Source organism: Nematostella vectensis, chromosome 5, assembly GCF_932526225.1.
Source record: "Nematostella vectensis chromosome 5, jaNemVect1.1, whole genome shotgun sequence".
NCBI lineage: Eukaryota > Metazoa > Cnidaria > Anthozoa > Actiniaria > Edwardsiidae > Nematostella > Nematostella vectensis.
In genome coordinates this window covers 17,039,407-17,063,445 of record NC_064038.1, presented here as the reverse complement: position 1 = coordinate 17,063,445, position 24,039 = coordinate 17,039,407, and the positions used below count along the sequence as shown (strand labels likewise).

General features: G+C 44.5%; 2 long non-coding RNA genes across 2 annotated transcripts in view; one reads left to right on the top strand and one right to left on the bottom strand.

Annotated features, from left to right (window-relative positions):
* Nucleotides 1-3,354: 3,354 nt before the first annotated feature.
* LOC116613955 overlaps nucleotides 3,355-24,039 on the bottom strand; it is a 35,950-nt gene continuing 15,265 nt past the window's right edge. The window contains exon 2 of the long non-coding RNA XR_007308040.1: nucleotides 3,355-4,766. This is a non-coding gene — a long non-coding RNA (uncharacterized LOC116613955). The remainder of the gene's footprint in view (nucleotides 4,767-24,039) is intronic.
* On the top strand, nucleotides 4,677-12,246 carry LOC125562990. Its single transcript, XR_007308041.1, has 4 exons — nucleotides 4,677-4,762; nucleotides 10,218-10,304; nucleotides 10,903-11,010; nucleotides 11,231-12,246. It is a non-coding gene; the product is annotated as an uncharacterized LOC125562990 (long non-coding RNA).

Below are 24,039 nucleotides of genomic sequence, written 5' to 3'. Positions count from 1 at the left end.
TTTTGATAGAAGTGAGGGATAAAATTAGTTGACCCCCCTAGGGGTAACAAATTTTTTCATGGCCCCCCTTACGCTTCCCCCATATTTTTGGTGCCCCCCCCCTCCCGAAAACCGAAGAAAGACAAAAAGTTGAGGGGAAGGAATTGGATGAAAACATTAATTTAAAAAGAAGTGAAGACACTCAGTTTCCCAAAGATGCGACTGACTCAAGGTTGCCATCTGATAATGGTTGATGCTGTAGATGACGTTAAAGAAGCAAAAAGGCTTGTCGATCTTCCCTTTGCAAGAAAGCGCAGCACGAGACAAGAGAAAAGAGAGAGCGAGGAAGACAGCGAATCAGATATGAGCGAGGATTTTGATGATGGAGAATAAGCGCTTATAGCATTTAAACGTTTTGTTTATATTTTAGATTAGAAACATAAGCACTTATAATAACATATAGCGGAAACCATAAAAAGATGTATTTAGGGTGTATACAGGTTTGCATTGCATAGATAAAAAGTGGCTTCATTGGGCCCGTACCCAGGATTTTTCTTGGCGGAGTACGATATCCGAGAAAGTGGAACAAATTTTTCCCGGGGGGGGGGGGGGGGGACAGAGCAAAAAAAGGGCATGAAATTTTCCAATTCTCGATATATAAGCTCTCAAGATTCCGCATACAAGGAGTTCCTCTGACGAAAAGCTTAATTCCAAATTTTAAAGAAATTTAGAAGATATGAAATTCAGATATTAGCGAGCAAAGTTGCCTTAAATTTTTTATCAGAGCCCGACTTCTCCCTAAAAACGAGGAGAATTCATACTTTGAACATTCGAAAATTGCACTTCAAGCCTCATATCTCGAAGACGAATCCATTAAAAAAAACACTTTTTGATATGTTGGTTTACATAACATAAGGAACCTCTATTCAAAAATTCAAGCTTACCGAAGTTAACCAGACCTTATTCAGGGAAAACATGCCATTTTTTGCTCCGTCAGGAAATTTAGATATTAGCGAGCAAAGTTGCCTTAGTCCATGGGCCAGGCAAAATTTTAGTATCATTTCGGGGGACTAACGATCACTATGTCCAGTTCGAGAAGGACACTGTGAGGGTAAAAAAAATGTATGCTAGCCATTAAAAAAATGTAGCTAAATTAGTTATTTTTATGATTGAAATAAAAAAATCAATTCTGCATGAAAACGAGGCTCTAGATAAAAAAGCGACAAAATGATGGATAAAATGGTATTTATGAAAAAACAAACGAAATTCAGAAAGAACAATTAGACATGGACAATGGAAAATGGGCAGAGATATGTCTGAATGTGTCTTGCATCATAATATTGGCATTTATTGCTGTTAACAATTTAATTGCTCTTTTTTGGCATGTACATTTATCGAACTTCCAGTAACTCGAGAATTTTGGCTATTGGCCCATGGACTACCTTCCTTTGCAACTTTTGAGCAACAAATTGGTATGAAATCGATCCAAACCATCAAAAAGTTGGTTATGTCATCTAAAAATATATTATATTGTACCGACTTATGGTCATATGGTATATTATATTGTACCGACTTATGGTCATATGGTCTATTATATTGTACCGACTTATGGTCTATTATATTGTACCGACTTAAGGTCATATGGTCTATTATATTGTACCGACTTATGGTCATATGGTCTATTATATTGTACCGACATATGGTCTATTATATTGTACCGACTTATGGTCATATGGTCTATTATATTGTACCGAATTATGGTCTATATTGTACCGACTTATGGTCTATTATATTATACCAACATATGGTCTATTATATTGTACCGACTTATGGTCATATGGTCTATTATATTGTACCGACTTATGGTCATATGGTCTATTATATTGTACCGACTTATGGTATACTATATTGTACAGACTTATGGTCATATGGTATATTATATTGTACCGACTTATGGTATATTATATTGTACCGACTTATGGTATATTATATTGTACAGACTAATGGTCATATGGTATATTATATTGTACCGACTTATGGTCTATTATATTGTACCGACATATGGTCTATTATATTGTACCGACTTATGGTATATTATATTGTACCGACTTATGGTCATATAGTATATTATATTGTACCGACTTATGGTCTATTTTATTGTACAGACTTATGGTCATATGGTATATTATATTGTACCGACATATGGTCTATTATATTGTACCGACTTATGGTATATTATATTGTACAGACTTATGGTCATATGGTATATTATATTGTACCGACATATGGTCTGTTATATTGTACCGACTTATGGTATATTATATAGTACCGACTTATGGTATATTATATTGTACAGACTTATGGTCATATGGTATATTATATTGTACCGACTTATGGTCTATTATATTGTACCGACATATGGTCTATTATATTGTACCGACTTATGGTATATTATATTGTACCGACTTATGGTCATATGGTGTATTATATTGTACCGACTTATGGTATATTATATTGTACAGACTTATGGTCATATGGTAAATTATATTGTACAGACTTATGGTCATATGGTATATTATATTGTACCGACATATGGTCTATTATATTGTACCGACTTATGGTATATTATATTGTACCGACTTATAGTATATTATATTGTACAGACTTATGGTCATATGGTCTATTATATTGTACCGACATATGGTCATATGGTCTATTATATTGTACCGACTTATGGTCATATGGTCTATTATATTGTACAGACTTATGGTCATATGGTATATTATATTGTACCGACTTATGGTCATATGGTCTATTAGTGGTATATTATATTGTACAGACTTCATATGGTCTATTATATTGTACCGACATATGGTCATATGGTCTATTATATTGTACCGACTTATGGTCATATGGTCTATTATATTGTACCGACTTATGGTCATATGGTCTATTATATTGTACCGGCTTATGGTCATATGGTCTATTATATTGTACCGACATATGGTCATATGGTCTATTATATTGTACCGTATTGTATCTAACTGTACCGACATTTTACAGTGTTATATGCATTAAACACCCTTGCACAGCTTATACACCCTTTTACAGCCTAGACACCCAACTTACACGACCTTATACAGCCTAAACAACCTTATACAGCCTACACAACCTTATACAGCCTACACAACCATATACAACCCTACACAACGTTATACAGCTTACACAACCTTATACAGCCTTACACAATGTGATACAGCTTACACAACCTTATGTATCACCTTCTAACAATTTATCTGCTAATAGATATGCACGAAACGACGTCATCGTTAGAGTCCCCCCCCCGGCATACTTTAGACCCAACGATGTTTGACCTGTGTTATAAATGGAGTTTTTATTCAAACGATTTGACGAAATCCTTTTGTTGTTACAAATCCAGTTGATTATTGTTACAAATCCAGTTTTTAAACGTTACAAATCCGGGTGATTTTTGTTACAAATCCGGTTGATTAGTTTGTTACATATCCGGTTGATTTTTGTTACAAATCCGGTTGTTGTTACATATCTGGTTGGTTGTTGTTACGTATCACTTTGATTGTTACATATCCGAGTGATACATAAGTAACCACACCTGTCTTTTTGATCTTTTCTGTAATCATGAACGTATCTTTAATAATAGGAGATACTTTGCGCTGATTTATTTGCATTTTTGTCACACATTTCTTCCGTAATAACGGCATGTCCATAGAGAAAGAGTTGACTGTACATCGAAAGAGTCATAAGGATTTCTGTCAATCGCCATTTTGTTATCCTGATACGAAATTCACGAGATCTCATTATACATAAATATCTTTTGTAAAAGTCGCCATGTTACGGCGGAATTCTGTTTTCGTTTTTCATGGTCTTCTTTTTGTCAATTGTTTGCTTTGTGTATTGTTTTACCGGCCTTTGTTCTTTGCGTTCCAACGTACTTAGCTCATTAGTCCTTTCTATTGGTTATACCTAGTATTGAGTTTTATGTAAATCTTGTCAGTTTTGGCCAGCGCTCCGAGGAGTACGCTACCGTTAAGGTAATATTGGTTTCATTTTTCTTGTAATCTTCCTTCTCTCGATTTCTTCACATTTTAGTCAAATTGTATGCATTTTTTTGTTTGTTTCAGCACCGTTAGTTGTAAATAAACGCGTCACTTATGGTAGCTACAGTTCGTACCAGGGAAGGGCGAAAGAAGCTACAGAGAACTGTGTGATTCTCCTAGAGGAACAAGTCTATAAAGCTGCAAAAAAGATTTTAAAAGAAAACTTTGATCTATGTAATTTGATCATAAGATCGTTAATCGACCAAGTCGTCAAAGAGTCGTCAAAAAGCTCAAATGATCTGCGCAAAAGATTGTCACGCGCCTTCCAGTACACATGCAAGCCAAGTGGGCGGTAGAATCTGGGAAGTTTATCGAGGTGAGGTAAGATCCAACATTTAAACACCCTAACGGATTTTACTGACAGAAGAGCTCTATCTATCTATATTTTATATATTTATTTATATATTATCTATATTTTCCGAATGTAATTGACACATTTCCGTATTTGATCGATGTTTTCCGTAAGTAATCGATATCCCATGGTGTAGTTTTAACTTTTAGTTACGTTGTAAGTAATGGCTTTTGATGTTTTGTATCTTGCACAGCGGAATGTGAAGGAAATGCTTGTTGTTGGTGGGGTACGCTTGCTGGTAGATCTGCTGACACTTGCCGACCTACACACGACACGAGCCACCGCGCCACTCCAGGTACCTACGTATTATCAAGAGACTCGATGTTATAAATTATTACATATAATAGACGAACCAGGATGTGTGGATCTTAGACATCAATAGACAAACTACGTTAACAATGGTCCTTCCATTTGTTCGTTGCTATCGATTCTAAAGCGCAGCATTTTACTTGGAACTGAAGCTTGCAGCCACAGGGTCTTTGAAAGCACTACAGTGTTACCCCGCTGCTCTAAGGGCACCTGCCTAATAAGCACACCATGTTATTAAGGGTGTTGGGACATATCTCGTTACTTAGCGATTCGGTTGTTAGGCGCGCGCAATCATCCGGGAACCTTTACACTTTCAGGTGGCACAATCGAAGTCGGGAAAGCAATTTGTGCGCGCGCGACAATTTTAGCTTGGAGGCCTGGGTCTAAGGACTTTTCAAGATAAGTAAGAAAAAGATTTGACGAAGCGATCAAGTTTTTCTTGACAAATTTTTGCCTCGAGTCTCAATTGACGGGAATCGTCATTTTTCACCATGTTTTCTGTAGATCCGGGAGCGAAAATGGGCATCAATACCAAAGAAGGTAATACGTACGAAGGACACTATCCCTAGATCCCTGGGAAATATGTTTGATATGACCCGAACCTGGCGAGATATAAAATAGCTACGCTACGGGCTATGCTGTCTATGGAAATTACATTCCAAGGATGCCATTCGACCAGCTGCTATGTCCCGATCATCGACGGAAAGTTAAAATTGACGTTCAAAAAATCATTTCTCGCAGGTTTTTAAGCGGATTGCTCTAAAAATCGATTCGGGGATAGTTCCAGACCTCTCCCATCTTGTACCAAAATAATATTTTGAACCAATTGAAGTTCCTTTTCGAGAAAAGCAACCATAATATTCCTATTATCTAACAGAAGTGTTTAGCCTGCACACAGATAAAATATGGCGATGTTACTCACAGAGTAATGTCAGTCTTATGAGGATCAATACATACTGCGGTTGAGTCTCTTAAGTCGAATTGTGTTCCGAATTTCATACGGCGCTTTGCTGTTTTCCGAAGTTTCCAGGGAAGTTTGCTGGAATAATTTAGTCGGTAGTGGCGTTATACGCTCAAATTTGTTAATGGGAGCGATAATAACGGCTGTTCACGGTCAGATACCATGCCTCATTTCACCAATCTGTCGGCCATATTAGATTCGGTAAATACTCTAGTGTCAGTCTACCTTGGAAATGGGGACCCTGGGGACGAGGTTGGGTTTGCAGTTGTAGCATGGAAAATAGAAAAGTAGTCTCGAGTTCGTGTTATACCGGGGCACGAGTTTGATTTTTTTAATGAGCTTCGTTAGTTTGAGTATAAAAATGCCGGAGTAAAAATATTATGTACAATTAGGTAGTTTTGCTTTAATCCGCATGCGTAGTAAGAGTTATATCGTTTATCGACTTAAACAATAAAAAATTAAAACCATTAGTTAAGAACTCATTTAAAAAAGTGTGAAATTGATGAGGGTTGAGAATCAAAACCGTTGTGACGTCGCGGTTATCCTGATATACGAGTTTGCTCGTTTCCATCAAAATAGCTTCCCACATGGTTGTCTACAGCAACTCTCTAGCGTATAAATATTCGCTCGCAAGTCACGTAGTAAAGGGGAGGGGTGGTATGGGATTCACAAGAAACAATCTGACACTAGGGGAGGGGTGGTACTTTGCACATGTAGGGTCCAAAGGTAATTTGGGAAGCAAAGCCGGCCAGCCAACCACGCTTCACGGCGACTAAGAAGCTATTGAGCGCATGAGCAAATAGCTTAAAAAATTAAAAAAAAAAATTAAAAAAAAAAAATTAAAAAAAAAAATTAAAAATTTAAGTGTGTGCAGTTTTTTTTATTACCAAAAATTTGTTTCGCGCATTATATATTTTTACAGTTGTGAAGGTGAAACGTAACATTAACAGGGTGACCTTTTTTTAAAATGAGTTAAGACTGAACGTAATGTATGAAACCTTCTTTTATCAGGAGTTTCAAGACTGTTCTTGATAAAAAGAATGTCAGTTTATCAGGACTATGGAGACTGGCCTTGGTAACGAGGTGTTCTTATTATCAGATATCCTACTTTTATGAGGACTTTTGAGACTGGCCTTGATAACGAGGTGTTCTTATTAGCAGATATCCTACTTTTATCAGGACTTTGGAGACTGTCCTTGATAACGAGGTGTTCTTATTAGCAGATACCCTACTTTTATCAGGACTTTGGAGACTGTCTTTGATAACGAGGTGTTCTTATTAGCAGAAATCCTACTTTTATCAGGACTTTGGAGACTGTCCTTGATAACGAGGTGTTCTTATTAGCAGAAATCCTACTTTTATCAGGACTTTGGAGACTGGCCTTGATAACGAGGTGTTCTTATTAGCAGAAATCCTACTTTTATCAGGACTTTGGAGACTGGCCTTGATAACGAGGTGTTCTTATTAGCAGATAGATATCTTTCTTTTATCAGGACTTTGGAGACTGGCCTTGATAACTAGGTGTTCTTATTAGCAGATATCCTACTTTTATCAGGACTTTGGAGACTGTCCTTGATAACGAGGTGTTCTTATTATCAGATACCCTACTTTTATCAGGACTTTAGAGACTGGCCTTGGTAACGAGGTTTTCTTATTAGCAGATACCTACTTTTATCAGGACTTTGGAGACTGTCCTTGATAACAAGGTGTTCTTATTAGCAGATATCCTTCTTTTATCAGGACTTTGGAGACTGGCCTTGATAACGAGGTGTTCTTATTAGCAGATACCCTACTTTTATCAGGACTTTGGAGACTGTCCTTGATAACAAGCTTTTCTTATTAGCAGATATCCTACTTTTATCAGGACTTTGGAGACTGGACTTGGTAACGAGGTGTTCTTATTAGCAGAAATCCTACTTTTATCAGGACTTTGGAGACTGGCCTTGGTAACGAGGTGTTCTTATTAGCAGATATCCTACTTTTATCAGGACTTTGGAGACTGGCCTTGATAACAAGGTGTTCTTATTAGCAGATATCTTTCTTTTATCAGGACTTTGGAGACTGGCCTTGGTAACGAGGTGTTCTTATTAGCAGATAGATATCTTTCTTTTATCAGGACTTTGGAGACTGGCCTTGATAACGAGGTGTTCTTATTAGCAGATATCTTTCTTTTATCAGGACTTTGGAGACTGGCCTTGATAACAAGGTGTTCTTATTAGCAGATATCCTTCTTTTATCAGGACTTTGGAGACTGGCCTTGATAACAAGGTGTTCTTATTAGCAGATATCCTACTTTTACCAGGACTTTGGAGACTGGCCTTGATAACAAGGTGTTCTTATTAGCAGATCCTACTTTTATCAGGACTTTGGAGACTGTCCTTGATAACGAGGTGTTCTTATTAGCAGATATCCTACTTTTACCAGGACTTTGGAGACTGTCCTTGATAACGAGGTGTTCTTATTAGCAGATACCCTTCTTTTATCAGGACTTTGGAGACTGTCCTTGATAACGAGGTGTTCTTATTAGCAGATATCCTACTTTTATCAGGACTTTGGAGACTGGCCTTGATAACGAGGTGTTCTTATTAGCAGATAGATATCTTTCTTTTATCAGGACTTTGGAGACTGTCCTTGATAACGAGGTTTTCTTATTAGCAGATATCCTTCTTTTATCAGGACTTTGGAGACTGGCCTTGATAACGAGGTGTTCTTATTAGCAGATATCCTACTTTTATCAGGACTTTGGAGACTGGCCTTGATAACGAGGTGTTCTTATTAGAAGATATCTTTCTTTTATCAGGACTTTTGAGACTGGCCTTGATAACGAGGTGTTCTTATTAGCATATATCCTTCTTTTATCAGGACTTTGGAGACTGGCCTTGATAACGAGGTGTTCTTATTAGCAGATACCCTACTTTTATCAGGACTTTGGAGACTGGCCTTGATAACGAGGTGTTCTTATTAGCAGATATCCTACTTTTATCAGGACTTTGGAGACTGGCCTTGATAACGAGGTGTTCTTATTAGCAGATACCCTACTTTTATCAGGACTTTGGAGACTGGCCTTGATAACAAGGTGTTCTTATTAGCAGATATCCTACTTTTATCAGGACTTTGGAGACTGTCCTTGATAACAAGGTGTTCTTATTAGCAGATATCCTACTTTTACCAGGACTTTGGAGACTGGCCTTGATAACGAGGTTTTCTTATTAGCAGATATCCTTCTTTTATCAGGACTTTGGAGACTGGCCTTGATAACGAGGTGTTCTTATTAGCAGATATCCTACTTTTATCAGGACTTTGGAGACAGTCCTTGATAACGAGGTGTTCTTATTAGCAGATACCCTACTTTTATCAGGACTTTAGAGACTGTCCTTGATAACGAGGTGCCCTTTTTAGAAGATACCCTACTTTTATCAAGACTTTGGAGACTGGCCTTGATAACGAGGTGTTTTTATTAGCAGATATCTTTCTTTTATCAGGACTTTGGAGACTGGCCTTGATAACGAGGTGTTCTTATTAGCAGATACCCTACTTTTATCAGGACTTTGGAGACTGTCCTTGATAACGAGGTGTTCTTATTAGCAGATACCCTACTTTTATCAGGACTTTGGAGACTGGCCTTGATAACGAGGTGTTCTTATTAGCAGATATCCTTCTTTTATCAGGACTTTGGAGACTGTCCTTGATAACGAGGTGTTCTTATTAGCAGATATCCTACTTTTATCAGGACTTTGGAGACTGGCCTTGATAACGAGGTGTTCTTATTAGCAGATACCCTACTTTTATCAGGACATTAGAGACTGTCCTTGATAACGAGGTGCCCTTTTTAGAAGATACCCTACTTTTATCAGGACTTTGGAGACTGGCCTTGATAACGAGGTGTTCTTATTAGCAGATATCCTACTTTTATCATGACTTTGAAGACTGTCCTTGATAACGAGGTTTTCTTATTAGCAGATATCCTACTTTTATCAGGAGTTTGGAGACTGTCCTTGATAACGAGGTGTTCTTATTAGCAGATAGATATCTTTCTTTTATCAGGACTTTGGAGACTGGCCTTGATAACGAGGTGTTCTTATTAGCAGATATCCTTCTTTTATCAGGACTTTGGAGACTGTCCTTGATAACGAGGTGTTCTTATTAGCAGATAGATATCTTTCTTTTATCAGGACTTTTGAGACTGGCCTTGATAACTAGGTGTTCTTATTAGCAGATATCCTACTTTTATCAGGACTTTGGAGACTGTCCTTGATAACGAGGTTTTCTTATTAGCAGATATCCTACTTTTACCAGGACTTTGGAGACTGGCCTTGGTAACGAGGTTTTCTTATTAGCAGATAGATATCTTTCTTTTATCAGGATTTTGGAGACTGTCCTTGGTAACGAGATGTCATGAGTTCCTACCTTCAAATGTAAAAAGTAACAAATGAGTGGTTGATTGACACTCTTTAACCGTTATCTTATTTTTCTCTTGCAGGGACTCGGATGGCTATATTGTTCGCCCATTTCCACGAGTAAAGCGAATGTTGTGTCAGAAACCATTTGTCTGCCGCATGTGGTACAGGTATGAACGCTCTGAAGATTTAACTGCATTGTATGCCGCTTCTGGGTGTAAAAATTGATAGGATTAAGCAACCTTTTTTAATAAATATATTATTTTGTTAAATCTATCTGATAAATCCATCATTTACACCTCAAACAATCACCGGTATCAAGTGCTTTTTCTTTTTATTACCAAATGTGTAATGTATGCTTCCATTCTTCTCAGTGACATTATGCTGGTCAGTGCATTAGGCATCTTGCTGCCTCATTATCCATATCCTAGCCGTTTTTTGGGCAGTAAGAAATTTAGCATAGATGTTTCTCCTTACTAGCCTTCACAAGGCCAAACAACGAAATGTCAACCTGACGCATCGCCTTATTATGCAATCAAACAAGCTTTGTGTACATAAACATGCGTTTTATCCATGGATAGGTTTCTCGACTTGCTCAGCTTTTTTCGCTTGAACTAGTTTTTAAGAATATTGGAGACATCACCAACATCGCTTAGCATTGCTAGGCAATTGCCTAACTGCTTAACTGCTTCTGGCCATTTTGACCAGGTACCAGCGTTATTAGCACAGAGCTTACAATCATTCTTGATGAGATGTTTTTTTTTCTAGATTCGCACGTTGGAGGATCTCTTGAAGACGCGGAGGAAGAGTAAAAGCTGTCAACCATGTCCATCGACGAAGCTTATGAAAGCTAAAGCTGAAACATGATCTTTCAGGGTATGGTAAAACATATTCCATAATCGTGACCCACTCCTCGGGTGAAAGAGACCCTGGGTCAAGACCCTGGCCTTTTTTTTTGAGAAATTCTATTAGCTAGTGAAAGGTTTGGACCCCTTAGATACAGAATGAAGAAAATTCTAGTTTAGATGTTTTATAGACACTGTGACTTATTTCTGATGTTGCTAAAACATGTCTCTATTTTTCTTCTGGCTCTTAGACGGAGGCAAGATGAGGAAGGCATACTTTCTACTGGCACAGAAAGACCATCCGGACGGTAGGGTAATTAAATATCTGGTTACGCTCTTGCCTACAGAGCCCTTTTACTTTGACTAAGAGATACTTTTGTTTTTGTTTGGTTAACAGAGCCTTTTGACTTTGGCTAACAGAGTTCTTTTACTTTGGCTATGAGCCCTTTCACTTTGACTTAAATAGCACTTTTCCCCTGTCTACAAGAGCTTTCTTACTTTGACTAAAATATCCCTTTTTCGCTTTGACCATAAGAGCACTTTTACTTTGACTATAACATCGCTTTCACTTTGGCTATAAGAGCCTTTTTATTTTAACTATAACAGCCTATTTACATTGACTAAAGGAGTCCTCTTATTTAAGCTATAAAAGATTTTTTACTTCCATAAAAAGAGCCTTTTACCTGGACTATGGGCCCTAAGGACCCTTTTACTTTAACTTTAGCTATAAAAGCCTTTTTACTTTTGTACTATACGAGCCTTTTTACTTGGGGTATAAGGACTTTTTTACTTTTTGACTATAACATTTTTTTATACTATAAGAGCCCTTTTTCACTATCAGAGCTTGTTTTCTTTTATATTTTAAGAGCCCATTTACTTTGGCTATAAGAGCTCTTTTAATGTAAAATAACAGTCTTTTAACTTTTGTACTATAAGTTTTCTTTTACTTTGGCTACAAGATCCCCTTCACTTTAATATAAGAGCATTTATACTTTGACTATAAGAATCTTACTTTACACGAAGAGGATCAGCGGAAAAGAAGAAAAGAGAAACAAAAGGTAAAGCACCCAAGAAGGGAAGAGAAGGAAGAGGTAGAACAGAAAAGAGCCCTGTAAGAGCCCTTTTAGTTTTACTATCAGAACGTTTTACTTTGCAAGAAGAGGCTGAGCGGACAGAAGAGAAGAGAAAGAAGAGGTAACGTAGACAAGTAGACAAAAGTAAAAAGAAGCGGAACAGAAAAGGAAGGAATAGAATGAAGAGGCTGAACGGAAAAATTGAGAAGACAATGAATAGAATGACAACAAACAACAACAACAAACAAAAAACATCTTTTATTTGCACACAAAATTAAGTGTTACATAGGTTGTTTTTTTTTTTATATTCATATATTTATTGATAGGGAGAGGAGAGAAAAAAAGAAAAAAAAAAACCTAGAGTTGCATACCAAGAGGGGACAATACTTCGGTGCGGGCACCCTAGAATAGCTTGAGAGCTAAACGGGCTAGGGTGCACTTAAATGTTAGGGAAAAATCCTAGTTTGGAGATCTGGAGGGAAAACAAGACCAAGACAAGCAAGCCGCAAGACCAAGACAAGCAAGCCTCAAGACAAAGACAAGCAAGCCTCAAGACAAAGACAAGCAAGCCACAAGACCAAGACAAGCAAGCCGCAAGACCAAGACAAGCAAGCCGCAAGACCAAGACAAGCAAGCCTCAAGACCAAGACAAGCAAGCCTCAAGACCAAGACAAGCAAGCCTCAAGACCAAGACAAGCAAGCCTCAAGACCAAGACAAGCAAGCCTCAAGACCAAGACAAGCAAGCCTCAAGACCAAGACAAGCAAGCCGCAAGACCAGGACAAGCAAGCCGCAAGACCAGGACAAGCAAGCCGCAAGACCAAGACAAGCAAGCCGCAAGACCAAGACAAGCAAGCCGCAAGACCAAGACAAGCAAGCCGCAAGACCAAGCTGCAAGACCAAGACCAAGCTGCAAGACCAAGACGAGCAAGCCTCAAGACAAGCAAGGCGCAAGACAAGCACGCCGCAAGACCAAGACAAGCAAGACAAGCAAGCCGCAAGACCAAGACAAGCAAGCCGCAAGACCAAGACAAGCAAGAAAAGCGAGACAAGCAAGACAAGCAAGGCGCAAGCTGCAAAACAAGCAAGCCGGAAGATCAAGACAAGACAGCTGCAAGACCAAGCTGCAAGACCAAGCCGCAAGACCAAGACAAGCAAGCAGCAAGACCAAGACAAGCAAGACAAGCAAGACAAGCAAGCCACAAAACAAACAAGCTGCAAGACCAAAACAAGCAAGACAAGCAAGCCGCAAGACCAACAAGCCGCAGGATCAAGACAAGCAAGCTGCAAGACCAAGACAAGCAAGCCGCAAGACCAATAGAAGCAAGCCACAAGACCAAGAGAAGGAAGCCACAAGACCAAGACAAGCAAGCCGCAAGACCAAGACAAGCAAGCCGCAAGACCAAGACAAGTAAGCCTCAAGACAAGCAAGCTGCAAGACTAAGACAAGCAAGACTAGCAAGCCCAAGACAAGCAAGACTAGCAAGCCTCAAGACAAGCAAGACTAGCAAGCCTCAAGACAAGCAAGACGCAAGACCAGCAAGCCGCAGGACCAAGCCGCAGGACCAAGCCGCAAGACCAAGACAAGCAAGACGCAAGCCGGAAGACCAAGACAAGAAAGCCGCAAGACCAAGCCGCAAGACCAAGCCGCAAGACCAAGACAAGCAAGCAGCCTGATCAAGACAAGCAAGACGCAAGACCAAGACAAGCAAGCCGCTAGGCAAGCAAGCCCCAAGACCAAGACAAGCAAGCCGCAAGACCAAGACAAGCAAGCCGCAAGACAAGCAAGCCGCAAGACAAGCAAGCCGCAAGACCAAGCCGCAAGACCAAGCTGCAAGACCAAGCTGCAAGACCAAGACAAGCAATCCTCAAGACCAAGCTGCAAGACCAAGACAAGCAAACCTCAAGACCAAGCTGCAAGACCAAGCTGCAAGACCAAGACGAGCAAGCCTCAAGACAAGCAAGGCGCAAGACAAGCACGCCGCAAGACCAAGACAAGCAAGACAAGCAAGCCGCAAGACCAAGACAAGCAAGAAAAGCGAGACAAGCAAGACAAGCAAGGCGCAAGCTGCAAAACAAGCAAGCCGGAAGACCAAGACAAGACAGCTGCAAGACCAAGCTGCAAGACCAAGCAGCAAGACCAAGACAAGCAAGCAGCAAGACCAAGACAAGCAAGCCGCAAGACCAAGACAAGCAAGCCGCAAGACCAAGACAAGCAAGACAAGCAAGCCACAAGACCAACAAGCCGCAGGATCAAGACAAGCAAGCTGCAAGACCAAGACAAGCAAGCCGCAAGACCAAGACAAGCAAGCCACAAGACCAAGAGAAGCAAGCCACAAGACCAAGACAAGCAAGCCGCAAGACCAAGACAAGCAAGCTGCAAGACCAAAACAAGCAAGCCGGAAGACCAAGACAAGCAAGACTAGCAACCCTCAAGACAAGCAAGACGCAAGACCAGCAAGCCGCAGGACCAAGCCGCAAGACCAAGACAAGCAAGACGCAAGCCGGAAGACCAAGAAAAGAAAGCCGCAAGACCAAGACAAGCAAGCCGCAAGACCAAGACAAGCAAGCAGCCTGATCAAGACAAGCAAGACGCAAGACCAAGACAAGCAAGCCGCAAGACCAAGAAAAGCAAGCCGCAAGGCAAGCAAGCCGCAAGGCAAGCAAGCCGCAAGACCAAGACAAGCAAGCCGCAAGACCAAGACCAGCAAGCCGCAAGACCAAGACAAGCAAGCCGCAAGACCAAGACAAGCAAGCCGCAAGACCAAGCTGCAAGACCAAGCTGCAAGACCAAGACAAGCAATCCTCAAGACAAGCAAGCCGCAAGACAAGCAAGCCGCAAGACAAGCAAGCCGCAAGACCAAAACAAGCAAGACAAGCAGGCAGCAAAACCAGCAAGCCCCAGGACCATACCGCAAGACCAAGACAACCAAGACAAGCAAGCCGCAAGACCAAGACAAGCAAGCCGCAAGACAAGCAAGCTGCAAGACCAAAACAAGCAAGACAAGCAAGACGCAAGACCAGCAAGCCGCAGGACCAAGCCGCAAGACCAAGACAACACAAGACAAGTAAGACCAGCAAGACGTAAGCAACAAGACAAGCAAGCCGCAAGACCAAGACAAGCAAGCCGCAAGACCAAGACAAGCAAGCCGCAAGACCAAGCTGCAAGACCAAGCTGCAAGACCAAGCTGCAAGACCAAGACAAGCAATCCTCAAGACCAAGCTGCAAGACCAAGACGAGCAAGCCTCAAGACAAGCAAGGCGCAAGACAAGCACACCGCAAGACCAAGACAAGCAAGACAAGCAAGCCGCAAGACCAAGACAAGCAAGCCGCAAGACCAAGACAAGCAAGACAAGCAAGCTGCAAGACCAAGACAAGCAAGACAAGCAAGCCGCAAGACCAAGACAAGCAAGACAAGCAAGCCGCAAGACCAAGACAAGCAAGAAAAGCAAGCCACAAGACCAACAAGCCGCAGGATCAAGACAAGCAAGCTGCAAGACCAAGACAAGCAAGCCGCAAGACCAAGAGAAGCAAGCCACAAGACCAAGAGAAGCAAGCCACAAGACCAAGACAAGCAAGCCGCAAGACCAAGACAAGCAAGCCTCAAGACAAGCAAGCTGCAAGACCAAAACAAGCAAGCCACAAGACCAAGACAAGCAAGACTAGCAAGCCTCAAGACCAGCGAGCCGCAGGACCAAGCCGCAAGACCAAGACAAGCAAGACGCAAGCCGGAAGACCAAGACAAGAAAGCCGCAAGACCAAGCCGCAAGACCAAGACAAGCAAGCCGCAAGACCAAGACAAGCAAGCCGCAAGACCAAGACAATCAAGCTGCAAAACCAAGACAAGCAAGCCGCAAGACCAAGACAAGCAAGCAGCAAGACCAAGCCGCAAGACAAAGACAAGCAAGCCGCAAGACAAAGACAAGCAAGCCTCAAGACAAGCAAGCTGCAAGACCAAAACAACCAAGCCGCAAGACCAAGAAGAGCAAGACAAGCAAGCCTCAAGACAAGCAAGCTGCAAGACCAAAACAAGCAAGACAAGCAAGACGCAAGACCAGCAAGCCGCAGGACCAAGCCGCAAGACCAAGATAACACAAGACAAGTAAGACCAGCAAGATGTAAGCAACAAGACAAGCAAGCCGCAAGACCAAGACAAGCAAGCCGCAAGACCAAGACAAGCAAGCCGCAAGACCAAGCTGCAAGACCAAGACAAGCAATCCTCAAGACCAAGCTGCAAGACCAAGCTGCAAGACCAAGACGAGCAAGCCGCAAGACAAGCAAGGCGCAAGACAAGCACGCCGCAAGACCAAGACAAGCAAGACAAGCAAGCCGCAAGACCAAGACAAGCAAGACAAGCAAGCCGCAAGACCAAGACAAGCAAGCCGCAAGACCAAGACAAGCAAGACAAGCAAGACAAGCAAGCCGCAAGACCAAGACAAGCAAGAAAAGCAAGCCACAAGACCAACAAGCCGCAGGATCAAGACAAGCAAGCTGCAAGACCAAGACAAGCAAGCCGCAAGACCAAGAGAAGCAAGCCACAAGACCAAGAGAAGCAAGCCGCAAGACCAAGAGAAGCAAGCCACAAGACCAAGAGAAGCAAGCCACAAGACCAAGACAAGCAAGCCGCAAGACCAAGACAAGCAAGCCGCAAGACCAAGACAAGCAAGACTAGCAAGCCTCAAGACAAGCAAGACTAGCAAGCCTCAAGACAAGCAAGACGCAAGACCAGCGAGCCGCAGGACCAAGCCGCAAGACCAAGACAAGCAATCCTCAAGACCAAGCTGCAAGACCAAGACAAGCAATCCTCAAGACCAAGCTGCAAGACCAAGCTGCAAGACCAAGACGAGCAAGCCTCAAGACAAGCAAGGCGCAAGACAAGCACGCCGCAAGACCAAGACAAGCAAGACAAGCAAGCCGCAAGACCAAGACAAGCAAGAAAAGCGAGACAAGCAAGACAAGCAAGGCGCAAGCTGCAAAACAAGCAAGCCGGAAGACCAAGACAAGACAGCTGCAAGACCAAGCTGCAAGACCAAGCAGCAAGACCAAGACAAGCAAGCAGCAAGACCAAGACAAGCAAGCCGCAAGACCAAGACAAGCAAGCCGCAAGACCAAGACAAGCAAGACAAGCAAGCCACAAGACCAACAAGCCGCAGGATCAAGACAAGCAAGCCGCAAGACCAAGACAAGCAAGCCACAAGACCAAGAGAAGCAAGCCACAAGACCAAGACAAGCAAGCCACAAGACCAAGACAAGCAAGCCGGAAGACCAAGACAAGCAAGCCGGAAGACCAAGACAAGCAAGACTAGCAACCCTCAAGACAAGCAAGACGCAAGACCAGCAAGCCGCAGGACCAAGCCGCAAGACCAAGACAAGCAAGACGCAAGCCGGAAGACCAAGAAAAGAAAGCCGCAAGACCAAGACAAGCAAGCCGCAAGACCAAGACAAGCAAGCAGCCTGATCAAGACAAGCAAGACGCAAGACCAAGACAAGCAAGCCGCAAGACCAAGAAAAGCAAGCCGCAAGGCAAGCAAGCCGCAAGGCAAGCAAGCCGCAAGACCAAGACAAGCAAGCCGCAAGACCAAGACCAGCAAGCCGCAAGACCAAGACCAGCAAGCCGCAAGACCAAGACAAGCAAGCCGCAAGACCAAGCTGCAAGACCAAGCTGCAAGACCAAGACAAGCAATCCTCAAGACAAGCAAGCCGCAAGACAAGCAAGCCGCAAGACCAAAACAAGCAAGACAAGCAGGCAGCAAAACCAGCAAGCCCCAGGACCATACCGCAAGACCAAGACAACCAAGACAAGCAAGCCGCAAGACCAAGACAAGCAAGCCGCAAGACCAAGACAAGCGAGACAAGCAAGACGCAAGACAAGCAAGCTGCAAGACCAAAACAAGCAAGACAAGCAAGACGCAAGACCAGCAAGCCGCAGGACCAAGCCGCAAGACCAAGACAACACAAGACAAGTAAGACCAGCAAGACGTAAGCAACAAGACAAGCAAGCCGCAAGACCAAGACAAGCAAGCCGCAAGACCAAGACAAGCAAGCCGCAAGACCAAGCTGCAAGACCAAGCTGCAAGACCAAGCTGCAAGACCAAGACAAGCAATCCTCAAGACCAAGCTGCAAGACCAAGCTGCAAGACCAAGACGAGCAAGCCTCAAGACAAGCAAGGCGCAAGACAAGCACACCGCAAGACCAAGACAAGCAAGACAAGCAAGCCGCAAGACCAAGACAAGCAAGCCGCAAGACCAAGACAAGCAAGACAAGCAAGCTGCAAGACCAAGACAAGCAAGACAAGCAAGCCGCAAGACCAAGACAAGCAAGACAAGCAAGCCGCAAGACCAAGACAAGCAAGAAAAGCAAGCCACAAGACCAACAAGCCGCAGGATCAAGACAAGCAAGCTGCAAGACCAAGACAAGCAAGCCGCAAGACCAAGAGAAGCAAGCCACAAGACCAAGAGAAGCAAGCCACAAGACCAAGACAAGCAAGCCGCAAGACCAAGACAAGCAAGCCTCAAGACAAGCAAGCTGCAAGACCAAAACAAGCAAGCCACAAGACCAAGACAAGCAAGACTAGCAAGCCTCAAGACCAGCGAGCCGCAGGACCAAGCCGCAAGACCAAGACAAGCAAGACGCAAGCCGCAAGACCAAGACAAGAAAGCCGCAAGACCAAGCCGGAAGACCAAGACAAGCAAGCCGCAAGACCAAGCCGCAAGACCAAGACAAGCAAGCCGCAAGACCAAGACAAGCAAGCCGCAAGACCAAGACAAGCAAGCCGCAAGACCAAGACAATCAAGCTGCAAAACCAAGACAAGCAAGCCGCAAGACCAAGACAAGCAAGCAGCAAGACAAAGACAAGCAAGCCTCAAGACAAGCAAGCTGCAAGACCAAAACAACCAAGCCGCAAGACCAAGAAGAGCAAGACAAGCAAGCCTCAAGACAAGCAAGCTGCAAGACCAAAACAAGCAAGACAAGCAAGACGCAAGACCAGCAAGCCGCAGGACCAAGCCGCAAGACCAAGATAACACAAGACAAGTAAGACCAGCAAGATGTAAGCAACAAGACAAGCAAGCCGCAAGACCAAGACAAGCAAGCCGCAAGACCAAGCTGCAAGACCAAGACAAGCAATCCTCAAGACCAAGCTGCAAGACCAAGCTGCAAGACCAAGACGAGCAAGCCGCAAGACAAGCAAGGCGCAAGACAAGCACGCCGCAAGACCAAGACAAGCAAGACAAGCAAGCCGCAAGACCAAGACAAGCAAGACAAGCAAGCCGCAAGACCAAGACAAGCAAGCCGCAAGACCAAGACAAGCAAGCCGCAAGACCAAGACAAGCAAGACAAGCAAGCCGCAAGACCAAGACAAGCAAGAAAAGCAAGCCACAAGACCAACAAGCCGCAGGATCAAGACAAGCAAGCTGCAAGACCAAGACAAGCAAGCCGCAAGACCAAGAGAAGCAAGCCACAAGACCAAGAGAAGCAAGCCGCAAGACCAAGAGAAGCAAGCCACAAGACCAAGAGAAGCAAGCCACAAGACCAAGACAAGCAAGCCGCAAGACCAAGACAAGCAAGCCGCAAGACCAAGACAAGCAAGACTAGCAAGCCTCAAGACAAGCAAGACTAGCAAGCCTCAAGACAAGCAAGACGCAAGACCAGCGAGCCGCAGGACCAAGCCGCAAGACCAAGACAAGCAATCCTCAAGACCAAGCTGCAAGACCAAGACAAGCAATCCTCAAGACCAAGCTGCAAGACCAAGCTGCAAGACCAAGACGAGCAAGCCTCAAGACAAGCAAGGCGCAAGACAAGCACGCCGCAAGACCAAGACAAGCAAGACAAGCAAGCCGCAAGACCAAGACAAGCAAGAAAAGCAAGCCACAAGACCAACAAGCCGCAGGATCAAGACAAGCAAGCTGCAAGACCAAGACAAGCAAGCCGCAAGACCAAGAGAAGCAAGCCACAAGACCAAGAGAAGCAAGCCGCAAGACCAAGAGAAGCAAGCCACAAGACCAAGAGAAGCAAGCCACAAGACCAAGACAAGCAAGCCGCAAGACCAAGACAAGCAAGCCGCAAGACCAAGACAAGCAAGACTAGCAAGCCTCAAGACAAGCAAGACTAGCAAGCCTCAAGACAAGCAAGACGCAAGACCAGCGAGCCGCAGGACCAAGCCGCAAGACCAAGACAAGCAATCCTCAAGACCAAGCTGCAAGACCAAGACAAGCAATCCTCAAGACCAAGCTGCAAGACCAAGCTGCAAGACCAAGACGAGCAAGCCTCAAGACAAGCAAGGCGCAAGACAAGCACGCCGCAAGACCAAGACAAGCAAGACAAGCAAGCCGCAAGACCAAGACAAGCAAGAAAAGCGAGACAAGCAAGACAAGCAAGGCGCAAGCTGCAAAACAAGCAAGCCGGAAGACCAAGACAAGACAGCTGCAAGACCAAGCTGCAAGACCAAGCAGCAAGACCAAGACAAGCAAGCAGCAAGACCAAGACAAGCAAGCCGCAAGACCAAGACAAGCAAGCCGCAAGACCAAGACAAGCAAGACAAGCAAGCCACAAGACCAACAAGCCGCAGGATCAAGACAAGCAAGCCGCAAGACCAAGACAAGCAAGCCACAAGACCAAGAGAAGCAAGCCACAAGACCAAGACAAGCAAGCCGCAAGACCAAGACAAGCAAGCTGCAAGACCAAAACAAGCAAGCCGGAAGACCAAGACAAGCAAGACTAGCAACCCTCAAGACAAGCAAGACGCAAGACCAGCAAGCCGCAGGACCAAGCCGCAAGACCAAGACAAGCAAGACGCAAGCCGGAAGACCAAGAAAAGAAAGCCGCAAGACCAAGACAAGCAAGCCGCAAGACCAAGACAAGCAAGCAGCCTGATCAAGACAAGCAAGACGCAAGACCAAGGCAAGCAAGCCGCAAGACCAAGAAAAGCAAGCCGCAAGGCAAGCAAGCCGCAAGGCAAGCAAGCCGCAAGACCAAGACAAGCAAGCCGCAAGACCAAGACAAGCAAGCCGCAAGACCAAGACCAGCAAGCCGCAAGACCAAGACCAGCAAGCCGCAAGGCCAAGACAAGCAAGCCGCAAGACCAAGACAAGCAAGCCGCAAGACCAAGCTGCAAGACCAAGCTGCAAGACCAAGACAAGCAATCCTCAAGACAAGCAAGCCGCAAGACAAGCAAGCCGCAAGACCAAAACAAGCAAGACAAGCAGGCAGCAAAACCAGCAAGCCCCAGGACCATACCGCAAGACCAAGACAACCAAGACAAGCAAGCCGCAAGACCAAGACAAGCAAGCCGCAAGACAAGCAAGCTGCAAGACCAAAACAAGCAAGACAAGCAAGACGCAAGACCAGCAAGCCGCAGGACCAAGCCGCAAGACCAAGACAACACAAGACAAGTAAGACCAGCAAGACGTAAGCAACAAGACAAGCAAGCCGCAAGACCAAGACAAGCAAGCCGCAAGACCAAGACAAGCAAGCCGCAAGACCAAGCTGCAAGACCAAGCTGCAAGACCAAGCTGCAAGACCAAGACAAGCAATCCTCAAGACCAAGCTGCAAGACCAAGCTGCAAGACCAAGACGAGCAAGCCTCAAGACAAGCAAGGCGCAAGACAAGCACACCGCAAGACCGAGACAAGCAAGACAAGCAAGCCGCAAGACCAAGACAAGCAAGCCGCAAGACCAAGACAAGCAAGACAAGCAAGCTGCAAGACCAAGACAAGCAAGACAAGCAAGCCGCAAGACCAAGACAAGCAAGACAAGCAAGCCGCAAGACCAAGACAAGCAAGAAAAGCAAGCCACAAGACCAACAAGCCGCAGGATCAAGACAAGCAAGCTGCAAGACCAAGACAAGCAAGCCGCAAGACCAAGAGAAGCAAGCCACAAGACCAAGAGAAGCAAGCCACAAGACCAAGACAAGCAAGCCGCAAGACCAAGACAAGCAAGCCTCAAGACAAGCAAGCTGCAAGACCAAAACAAGCAAGCCACAAGACCAAGACAAGCAAGACTAGCAAGCCTCAAGACCAGCGAGCCGCAGGACCAAGCCGCAAGACCAAGACAAGCAAGACGCAAGCCGGAAGACCAAGACAAGAAAGCCGCAAGACCAAGCCGCAAGACCAAGACAAGCAAGCCGCAAGACCAAGACAAGCAAGCCGCAAGACCAAGACAAGCAAGCCGCAAGACCAAGACAATCAAGCTGCAAAACCAAGACAAGCAAGCCGCAAGACCAAGACAAGCAAGCAGCAAGACCAAGCCGCAAGACAAAGACAAGCAAGCCGCAAGACAAAGACAAGCAAGCCTCAAGACAAGCAAGCTGCAAGACCAAAACAACCAAGCCGCAAGACCAAGAAGAGCAAGACAAGCAAGCCTCAAGACAAGCAAGCTGCAAGACCAAAACAAGCAAGACAAGCAAGACGCAAGACCAGCAAGCCGCAGGACCAAGCCGCAAGACCAAGATAACACAAGACAAGTAAGACCAGCAAGATGTAAGCAACAAGACAAGCAAGCCGCAAGACCAAGACAAGCAAGCCGCAAGACCAAGACAAGCAAGCCGCAAGACCAAGACAAGCAAGCCGCAAGACCAAGCTGCAAGACCAAGACAAGCAATCCTCAAGACCAAGCTGCAAGACCAAGCTGCAAGACCAAGACGAGCAAGCCGCAAGACAAGCAAGGCGCAAGACAAGCACGCCGCAAGACCAAGACAAGCAAGACAAGCAAGCCGCAAGACCAAGACAAGCAAGACAAGCAAGCCGCAAGACCAAGACAAGCAAGCCGCAAGACCAAGACAAGCAAGACAAGCAAGACAAGCAAGCCGCAAGACCAAGACAAGCAAGAAAAGCAAGCCACAAGACCAACAAGCCGCAGGATCAAGACAAGCAAGCTGCAAGACCAAGACAAGCAAGCCGCAAGACCAAGAGAAGCAAGCCACAAGACCAAGAGAAGCAAGCCGCAAGACCAAGAGAAGCAAGCCACAAGACCAAGAGAAGCAAGCCACAAGACCAAGACAAGCAAGCCGCAAGACCAAGACAAGCAAGCCGCAAGACCAAGACAAGCAAGCCGCAAGACCAAGACAAGCAAGACAAGCAAGCCGCAAGACCAAGACAAGCAAGACAAGCAAGCCGCAAGACCAACAAGCCGCAGGATCAAGACAAGCAAGCTGCAAGACCAAGACAAGCAAGCCGCAAGACCAAGAGAAGCAAGCCGCAAGACCAAGAGAAGCAAGCCACAAGACCAAGAGAAGCAAGCCACAAGACCAAGACAAGCAAGCCGCAAGACCAAGACAAGCAAGCCGCAAGACCAAGACAAGCAAGACTAGCAAGCCTCAAGACAAGCAAGACTAGCAAGCCTCAAGACAAGCAAGACGCAAGACCAGCGAGCCGCAGGACCAAGCCGCAAGACCAAGACAAGCAAGACGCAAGCCGGAAGACCAAGACAAGAAAGCCGCAAGACCAAGACAAGCAAGCCGCAAGACCAAGACAAGCAAGCCGCAAGACCAAGACAAGCAAGCAGCCTGATCAAGAGAAGCAAGACGCAAGACCAAGACAAGCAAGCCTCAAAACCAAGACAAGCAAGCCGCAAGACCAAGACAAGCAAGCCGCAAGACCAAGCTGCAAGACCAAGCTGCAAGACCAAGACAAGCAATCCTCAAGACAAGCAAGCCGCAAGACCAAAACAAGCAAGACAAGCAGGCAGCAAAACCAGCAAGCCCCAGGACCATACCGCAAGACCAAGACAAGCAAGACAAGCAAGCCGCAAGACCTAGACAAGCAAGACAAGCGAGACAAGCGAGAAAAGAAAGACAAGCAAGGCGCAAGCCGCAAGACAAGCAAGCCGGAAGACCAAGACAAGACAGCTGCAAGACCAAGCCGCAAGACCAAGACAAGACAGCTGCAAGACCAAGCCGCAAGACCAAGACAAGCAAGCAGCAAGACCAAGCCGCAAGACAAAGACAAGCAAGCCGCAAGACCAAGACAAGCAAGCAGCAAGACCAAGCAGC